We start from the raw sequence: 10,587 nt of genomic DNA, 5'->3' as shown, positions 1-10,587 counted from the left end.
AAAATTCAATTGTTTTAGTTACCTCATTGTTGATTGTAGATTGGTGGACTTGTTCCTTCGTCCACTTGTTCTTCTCTAGAGGCTCTCCTTCTTTATCCATTGGAGGAGTAAAACCTTCTTGTACACAAAACCAATTCAACATATTAGTCCTAAGAAAATACATCATCCTTACCTTCCAATATGCGAAGTTGTCGTTGTAGAAGGGTGGAATGGTGATGTCTTCTCCGAATTGATCCATCTCTAGCTTTGCTCCCACGGGTGTGAATCCGACGAAGAGCGGCCTCGCTCACGATACCACTTATTAGGATCCCGTGCTCGGCTAGAGAGGGGGTGTGAATAGCGCCCCTAAATCGCTCGTTTCTTCCTAGCATAGCGGAATTGAAAAATAAACGAAAGCGAAAGACGACAAACCTCAAACAAACCGATGTAACGAGGTTCGGAGATTAGGCTCCTACTCCTCGGCGTGTCCGTAAGGTGGACGACTCCGGTCAATCCGTCGGTGGATGAGTCCCGGAGAACCGGCTAATATAAACTCCTTATGGGTGGAGAAACCTCGCCACACTCTTTACTGACAGTAAGGAAATCTGAAAGGAAAAGAAATACAACAGTAAGAAAACTCTTGCTTGCCTTCTCTTCAATGGAAGAAGCAGCAGCTTCACACACTGACGGGGAAGCTCACGCAAAGCTTCAACGCTTCAAGAACTCAGCGAGCTCGGCAGCAGAAAGAAGAGGAAGAAGGAGAGTCACGAGCGCAGATGCCCTTGATCCTTTATACTGCGAAGAAGAAGCGGTGAAGAAACTGGCGTTGCGTCATAGCGCTAGAACTCTGATCGATGCAGGACCGATCGGCTAAGCGTGAGGACACATTTGTCACCGATCGGTCCCTGGGCCGATCGGTGTCGCGATCAGCCACGATGGATGCGTGGACCGATCGGGAACCTCTGATCGGTCCATGGGCCGATCGGGCTTCTCCTCACGCCGATCTATTCACGATCGGTGCGAGCCGTCGGGCCGTAAATGGATCGGTCGGCGGGCGATCCACGGTTTCTTCGCGAGGTTCTGATCGGTCTCGGACGATCGTTCTGTCGATGAGCCAGCGATGCGATTACGATCGGTCACCCGGCCGTCGAGCAACAACGATATCCGGATCGGTCACCGGCCGATCCAACTCCGGTTTAGAGTGCCCTCTAACCTAGTTCGGAGAACGAGCCAAAACCCTCTCGAACTCCATATGCCAAGCTTCACTCACTTGGACTTCTCAACACGGATGTCCGATCACCTTGATCGATCTGGATTTTCCTTGCCTGGCTTCACTCGCTTCACTCCAGTCAGATTTCCATACGCCTAACATCCCGTTAGGACTTTCTCATTCACCTAGCTTCACCACTAGGATTTTCACCGCTCACGAGTTTCAATCTGCACCGCTCACGGGACTTTTAAATCTGCTGGCTTCACTCACGGGACTTTCCTTCGCCTCGCTTCAAGGACTTTCCAACTGCTAACATCCAGTTAGGACTTTCCCATTGCTGGCTTCACTCACGGGACTTTCACAGCCGCTCACGGGACTTTCCCTTTCACTAGCTTCTCACTAGGATTTTCACCGCTCACTCCAGGTTCCTTTGCTAACTCACTAGGTCTTTCCTGCGGCCGCTCACGGGACTTTCTCCATTGCCTGGCGCTCACCGGGACTTTCCAATCGCTGGCTTCACTCACGGGACTTTCTCCTGCCAAACTCCCGGACTTTCCCCGTGCCAAGTCTCCATACTTGGACTTTCCGCGTCCAAGTCTCCATACTTGGACTTTTTGCGTGCCAAGCTCCCTGCTTGGACTTTTCTCTTGCCAAGTCTCCATACTTGGACTTTTCAGTCAACCAGGTCAACCTTGACCTGGGGTTGCACCAATAATCTCCACCATCTATTCTTGTCTCACATCAAGAATACAACTCTTCCACAGTGTCGAACATCAACATACTGACTCAACTAGGTCAATCTTGACTGGGTTGCATCAACAATCTTCCAAGTCAAACATAATCTGACTCGGTCAGTCAACTCGGGTCGGGTCGACCAGTCAACCTTGACTGGGTTGCCTGACACTAATAATGCTAAACATGTCGACTACGATGTTATTTTGGGATGGACTTTCCGAGCAAGTATGGTCCATCGAGTGTTAGCGAAGAGTCCTATTCCAATCTGAGGCAGAATCTAAGTTTGAGTTCCTCGGGAAATCAAAGAAGAGAACCCAGAAATTCTTATCGACCATAAAAGCTCAGAAAATGTTAGCCGATGGATGTGCCGGGTTTCTAGCTCATGTGATTAATACCTAACAAGAAAGAGACAAAAAGTTAGAGGAAGTTAGAGTCGTATGTGACTGCAGTGTTTCGGATGAGTTGCGAGCTTAGCTCGGATAGGAAATTAATTTGAGATTGAACTCATCCCGGTACCCGATCTAAAGGCACCTTCCGGCATGACTCGGGGAATTGAAAGAACTTGAGGGGCGGCCGGGAGTTGCTCGACGGGGTTTTATTCGCCTAGTCACTCACTGGGAAGCTCGGTGTTGTTCGTAAGAAGGACGGGTCCATATGAATGTGTGGATTATCGGCCCGAGCAATATGATCAAGAATAAGTATCTTTACCGAAATTGATGATTTATTTGATCGATTAAAAGTCGCGGTCTTTTCAAAATAGACTTGCGGTCGGATATCATCAGTGAAAGTGAAAGCGGATGATATCACAGAAACGACATTCGAATGAGGTATGGACACTACGAGTTTGTAGTTATGCCTTTTGGGGGACGCTCCTGCTACGTTTATGGATATGATGAGCAGTAAAGCATATTTGGACAAGTTTGTAATCGTCTTATAGGCGATATCCTTATATACTCGAAACCCGGGAAGAACATCTGAACATCCGAGACGATATTACAGATTATTGTGAGCCGGTTATGCAAAAGTTCTCAGTATGAGTTACGGCTTGATCAGTGTCCTTCGGTCACATTATTTCCAAAGATGGAGTTATGGTAGACCCGATAAAAATAAGTGAGCTGGAATAGACCCAAGAATGCCAGTGAATCAGGAGTTTCCTTGGGTTAGCATACTACAGGAAATTTGAGAGAACTTCTCAAGGATCGCTTCCCATTGATACTTACCGAAATTTGAATGAATGGAGGATTATGAGAAGAGTTTCATGGGCGAAAGAGGAGACGGTGCTCCATTCGACTCTTCCGAGACTAGCAAAGCTTGATATTCTGATGATGCTTACAAATTGGGACTCGGGGTTGAACTGATGCAGAATGACAAAGTCATTACCTATGCCTCGAGACAATTCAAGGATTATGAGAAGAACTATCCTACTCATGACCTTGAGTTAGCAGCGGTAGTCTTTGCTCTCAAAATTTGGAGGCATTACTTATACGGAGCTCAATGCAAGATTTACACAGATCACCAGAGTCTTAGGTATTTCTTCACTCAGAAAGACTTGAACATGAGATAGAGGAGATGACTTGAACTGGTCAAAGACTATGACTGTGAAATCCTTTATCATCCAAGGAAGGCGAACAAAGTGTCAGATGCACTAAGTAGGAAATCTTGCGCAACTTTATTGTCTTTATCTGCTATGTCTCATCCCCTATAGAAAGAAATAGTAAATTTTGGGTTTGAAATTGTTACTGGGCAACTCTCCACTTTGACATTAGTGTCAACCCTGCTTGAAGATATATAGAAAGGGCAGGATGAAGATCCTAATAATCAGAAAATGAAGTAGGGAATACAGGAAGAAGGAAATGAAGAGTTCCGAGTATCAGACCGTGGGATACTATATTATGGTGATCGCCTCTGTGTCCCTAATCAAGAACAACTGCGATAGACAATTTTAGATGAAGCCCATGGAACACCGTACGCTATGCATCCTGGTTCCACCAAAATGTACCAAGATGTAAAGGAACGCTTCTGGTGGTCTGGAATGAAAAGAGACATTACAAGATATGTCAGTACTTGCCTGACATGTCAACGGGTTAAAGCAGAACATCAGAGATCGGGCAGAGTTCTGCAGCCTATCCAGATCTAAGAGTGGAAGTGGGAGGATATATCTATGGATTTCATAGTAGGACTACCCAGAACCACGAATGATTACGTTGCTATTTGGGTAATAGTGGACAAATTGACCAAGTCTACTCATTTTCTAGCTATTAGAATATCCTACTCTATTGAACAGCTAGCGCAAATGTATGTTAAAGAGGTTATTAGATTACATGGAGTTCCCAAAATCATAATTTCTGATAGAGATGGTCGCTTTACTTCACACTTCTGGGAGTGTGTTTAGAGAGCTCTTGGCACTAAGCTACGGTTTAGCATTGCATTTCATCCTCAAACTGACGGGCATATAGAATGAATAAATCAAGTTCTGGAGGATATGCTATGGGCTTATGCCTTAGATTTCAAAGGGAGCTGGTGTCGATACTTATGCTTAGCCGAATTCGCATATAATAATAGCTATCAAGCTACTATCGGAATGACACCCTACGAGGCTCTATATGGGAGGAGATGTAGATCTCCTATCTGTTTGTATGAAGGTGGTGAAAGGAAAGAAATAGGACTCTAGACAGATCTTATCGAGGACACCACCAAAGCCATTCAGAACATTCGTTAGAGAATAGAAATTGCTCAGAGCCGGCAGAAGAGCTATGCGGATGTGCGCCGTAGACCGCTGGAATTTGATGTTAGGGACTCAGTGTTCCTCAAAGTAGCTCCTATGAAAGGAGTGATGAGGTTTGAAAATAAAGGAAAGTTGAGTCTACGTTATGTGGGGTCATACCTGATTACTAGAAGGGTTGGCAAGGTAGCTTATGAGCTGGAACTACCTCAGGAGATGTCGGTCATTCATAATGTATTTCATCTCTCAATGCTGAAGAAACATATTGCTGATGTAAACCAAGTGATTGAGTCACAGCCGGTATAAGTTCAAGAGAATCTCAGTTATGAAAGTCGACCTATACAGATAATAGATCGAGAAGTTAAGAAGCTGAGGAACAAAGAGATAAATTAGTGCTATTTGATATAGAAGTCTATAAGAGGAACAAGTGGAACGCCTATGGTTGAGTATCCATAATTGTTCAGGTCGAGACTTGATTTTTATAGGTTGTAACACCCGTAAATTTTCTTTCCTCCAAAAAGATCAAAAAGAAATAGAAGAAGAGAAAAAAAATAAAAATATATATATAAATGACTCGAGCTGTGATTTAAACCCTAGACCCTTGATTTAAGATTTGTTTAAGTAGCCATTAGTATGGTGGTAAAGTATTACATTGGAAATGGGAAAGTATTCATTATATGTTGATTATGGGCCAAGAGATGCTTCAACTTCCACTTAGTATAAAAGGGGAAGGGAAGAGAAGAAAACTTAACTTTTCATTCTCTCTTCTCCTCCCTAGCCGAAATCTCCTCTTCCCTCTTCTTAGTTTTCGGCCAAGAATCCTAGGATTCCGAGGTTCTAAGTTCTTTAAGAGGAGAATCTAAGAGGAGAGTTTTCACAAGGATTAGTACGTGCGGGAAGGGTGTCTTGGAGATTAAGACGTACAAGAGAGGATTGACTTCCCTACACCTTATAATAGTAAGATCTAGCGAAATGATGTAAGTACTACTCACCTACAGTATAAGTTGTTTCGATTATGCATGTTGTGTTATGTTTGTATGCATGTAAAGAAGATACATGTTGGGTTATGTTTTATGCATGTTAAAAAAGATACATGTTATGATATATAAGATGTCCTCTGAAGTTTTGGGATTAAGAACATGTTTAGAATATCTTGAATTACTTCCTATATAGTTTTGGGCTAAGAAGCATAAACAAAGTGCCTAAGGTGCTTCCCTAAAAGTGTGAGGGATTAAGCGCAGATAAGGTGCTTGTTTAAATGATAAGTAAGTGCAAGTATAAGAAAACGATATGTAAAAGAAAGTATTTTTCTTTAAAGTGGCATGTACTCGACACAAGGTCTATGGGTGGGCTCCTAGATCGCCCCTAGGCCCCTAGATCGCCTAGTAGTACTTTGATAGGTTTGGGATTAACTACCTCAGATCTTATTAAGGATGCGCGCAAAGTGGTACAATGCTGGACCCAAGCAAGTTTATTATTATTTTCACTAGTTATGTAATATAAAGTTTTCAAACTTCATTGTTTGTCTTAGTAGAAGCCTTCTTAAGTTTGAGAACTTGAGTTACGAAGTGTAGCGTGGATGAACTCTATAGTATGACAAGACTTATGTTTCCATTACATGTTTACATTGCTAGCATAGTCTTAAGTTGATGTTTTGCATGATAAATATATTTAAAAATGCATGCCATGTACATATTTCTGAATTATGCGTTTTAGCATGAACTATTGTCAAGTGTGAGTTTTGTGTTTTTTTCAAGCAAATTTGAAAAGTCAATTCTTGTTTTAATGCTTGTTTTGTGAGTAGATGGTACTTACTAAGCATTCGCTTATAGATTTGCATTTCCTTATACTACAGATAAAGGTAAAGGAAAGCTCGAGTAGGAGGAGGCAGCAGGAGCGGTGTTTTGTGTGTGTGTGACCGGGCAGTGGAAGGAGATTTAAGAACTTGTAATTGTTTGAAATATATTAGAACTGATACTAAAGTATTTTCTTCTCTCCGCTTTACATGAAATACTATCACTAGTTGCTTAGGAGGAATTTATCAATTTGGCAGTAATTAGAGTGGCAAAGATAAGTACAAAGGGGAGAAAACCCCCTTTTTGTAGAACAGGGTGTGACCCCCACACGACCCGTGACACGGCCGTGTGGATTCACACGACCTCGGACCTTTTTCCCTCGGCCAAGGTGACACGGTCGTGTGGATTCACATGGTCGTGCACCTCTCCCTCTCGGCCAAGGTGACACGGTCATGTGGATTCACACGGCCGTGCACCTCTCCCTCTCGACCAAGGTAACACGGTCGTGTGGATTCACACGACCGTGCATCTCTCCCTCTCTGCCAAGGTGACACGGCCATGTGGATTCACACGGCTGTGCATCTCTCCCTCTCTGCCAAGGTGACACGACCGTGTGGATTCACACGGTCGTGCACCTTTTCCTATTGGCCAAGGTGACACGGCCGTGTAGCCAAGGTGACACGGCCGTGTAGCCAAGGTGACACAGCCATGTGAGTTCACACGGCCGTGCACCTCTTCCTCTCGGCCAAGGTGGCACGGCCATGTGACCCTCACACGGTCGTGCGCTGCCAAGGTGACACGGTCGGTAATCGCCACACGGCCAGGGCTTGCTCCTTCTCGAGCAAGGCTACACGGTCGGTCAGGGTCACACGGCCCAGAACCGCTGGAAGCTCTAGACTCCCTTCCAGTTTTGCTTGGCTCCAAGTCACGTCCTATCAGTCTGAACAAGTTTAAAGTAAATCTCTGGACTGAGCGGTATATAATATGTAAGAATGTAAAAATTTTAGATATGAAAAGAGTAACGTCTGTCCTGTAAGATAAGGTTAGAAGGGTGGGTTGTTACAAGTATTGTCTCTGCCGCTGAGCTTGGTCACATGCTAGGGATGTTGTTTTCTCTCACCAGCAATGTGTAGTAAAATGGATATGTCACACAAGTTGCTTTGTTAAATGTAATCTGAATGAGGATTATCTAGTATAAGACATGTGATATATGGTCCACCTTATTTTAGTTACCATACTGGTCCAGCTGTAATATGTATCTTTTAATGCATCCACTGATAGAATTATACTTACCATTGAACAAGGGAATTACCCCTCGTAATTTTCCTGTCTCTTTTGTAACTTTATATTTTATAGATCTCTATCGGCTAGGTGGTATTATTTTGTTATATTCCAAATTAAATTTCAATAAATTCTTTTCACCTCCATCACCAATTCTAGATTCCCATTATGTTGTGAGAATCTACATAAATCTAGTGCTTCATATATTTATGATGTTGGTCTCATTTTCTCCATATGTGCCAAGACAATATTTGTTCCTGTTTGGCTATTTCATGATGTTATAGCACAAGGGAGGTTCTCCTTACTTGCTCCGTCATTGTCTCATGATTGCCATGTATGATCTAAGTTCTAATGTCTATTCAAACAAATGTTTTTGTTCTATTACTTACAGTGTGGCTTGTAATAATTCAGTTCAGTAACTTGGCCTGATGTACTTCTTTTTATACAATGGGCACCTTGTCATGCTATTGTTGCAATACCTTTGTTAATTGCCTTTGAACTATTTCTTTGTATATATCTTCACGATATAAGTGGTAAGACACAATTGATTAATAGTCAATTTATATGAACTCTACTGATAGTTCTTATTTGGAATTGCATACAGTTAATGTTAGACATTATATCAACCTAAAGGTTGTGTTCCTTCCACTTTTGGCCTTTTAGATAACCATTCTTGTTGATAATTTTAGGTATAAATGTATTTATGTTTGTATTTATGCTATCTTAAAGGGAAATAGCAAGTAAATATGTATTTATGCTATGTTAGAGGGAAATAGCAGGTAAATATATTTATGTTTATATTTATGATTGCACCTTAAATCCAGCACAGAATTTTCTATTCAAAAGATAACATATTTTGTGTATTAGTGTATAATAGATTCAAAAATCATGGTCGCATATAATAAAGATTATGATTAGTTGTTGTTTTTAAGTTCCTCAAGTTGAAGCATGGTCGAAACAAAGAAGGGTCTCAATATGGAGGAAGATCATTGGAAATTGGCATGGGTATTGACATGTTACTATTAGTCTACTTTCTTATTCGTTCTTAAATTCGTTTGATGTGTTGACATTTTCAGATGATTGCACCACCACCAAGTCAAACCTTTGATGGAGCATAAGAGGCAAAGTTTCCAACTAGCCATCCTTTGGAGAACTCTCAAACTGTGAAGTTCCATTAATTGCTAACTTCAAGAGAGGTCGAATCTACTAGACTTGAAAAATGACAAGTATTGCATATAAGTGTGTATATATATGTTTTGCTATAAGTTTATATATATATATATATATATATATATATATATATATATATATATATATATATATATATATATATAGACAATGGTTTATTATATATATAAACAATGGTTTATTGTATATATGTTTGTAGACAACGGTTTATTGTTCTTTAGTGTGTTGAGAAACTGCAATAGTTAAATGATTAAAATGATAATATTTCAATACAAATGATAATGGTTAAAAATCGTTGTCTAAGACCAAAAAAATTGCAAGATATTGATGCGTTGAAAAAGATAAGGCGTTCAAAGACAATGGGTACAATCCGTTGTTTTTACGCTTGAAATACAATGGTTAAAAACCATTGTTAAAGATCCAAAAAAAATGTGATAAATTGACGTGTTAAGAAAGATGGGATGTTCAAAGACAACAGTTAAAAATCGTTGTCTTTTCATCTGAAACACAATAGTTTTTCACCGTTGTATTTCAAGTTGAACTGTTGTGCTTCAAATAAAGAGACAATGATTTTTTCCTAAAACAATAACGGTTTTTAACCGTTGTGTTTAAAGTAAAAAGACAATGGTTTTTAATCATTGTCTTTGAGCGCTCCTATCTTTCTTAACGCGTCAATTAACAATGATTTTTTTGGTCTTTCACAATGATTTTTAATCGTTGTCTATTAGTAATTTTGTTATAGTGATGGTAAGATTAACCACCCTTCCAATCTAAGTTGGCACACCCTATATCCATTTAATATGAAGGGATCATAGTCTTAGGAACTCAATATTTATTGGAGCTCATTGGGTATATTAGGTACTCACTAGGGATAACTTCTATGGATATCTTTCTTATGATTTTTCTAATGTTCTTAGGAGTCTTAGTCATGTTGATCTAATCAAGATCAATATTAGGGGTGTCCTCTCTTGTAACATTGACCTCATTATTTGACCTAGATTTGATTCCATAGTCATGTGAAATTTTATGGTACGCTGACACACTCTCCTTGGCCTTAGACTTGTGACCCAAGCCTTTTTTATCCTTGGATTTGTTATGTCTTCTATTCCTAATTTTTTTCTTTCTTTAACCCACTGACCTCATTTGTCATTTTTATTAGGGTCTTGTCTAATTGATTAGATTTTGACCTTAAGACTTAATTTTACGTCTCCAATACATTAATTTTTTATTATTCATATCTACCTTGGCAATTGTTCTTCCTAGACAAATGTCTACTCTTCTTAGAGTTCTTGTTTAGATCTATCTCTCTTTCTCTACCTTTCTATTTTTTAGGTAAAGTAGTTTTAGCATGATATAATATAAAATTATCTTTAGGTTTATTATATTTTTATTTTCATGATTATAAGCACTTAAACTATAATATTAAATACTAGCATTCTTCTTATCATGAAACAAATGAATTTCATTACGAAATGATACCTTTGATTTCTCCTTAAAAGCTCCTCCTATATTTGAACTTCCTCCTTTGTCCTTATTTGGGTTTCTCCCCTTGGACATTGATTCCAATGGTATCCTCATTGATTGCATGAGAAACATACTATGTGTTCCTTGTCCTTCTATATCAAAGGTCCAGTTTCTTTGGCTTCTCCTTTTCCTTAGGTGTCACATGGACCTTC

This window comes from Zingiber officinale, chromosome 6A (genome assembly GCF_018446385.1).
Source record: "Zingiber officinale cultivar Zhangliang chromosome 6A, Zo_v1.1, whole genome shotgun sequence".
Lineage (NCBI taxonomy): Eukaryota > Viridiplantae > Streptophyta > Magnoliopsida > Zingiberales > Zingiberaceae > Zingiber > Zingiber officinale.
This window is presented reverse-complemented; position numbering follows the sequence as displayed.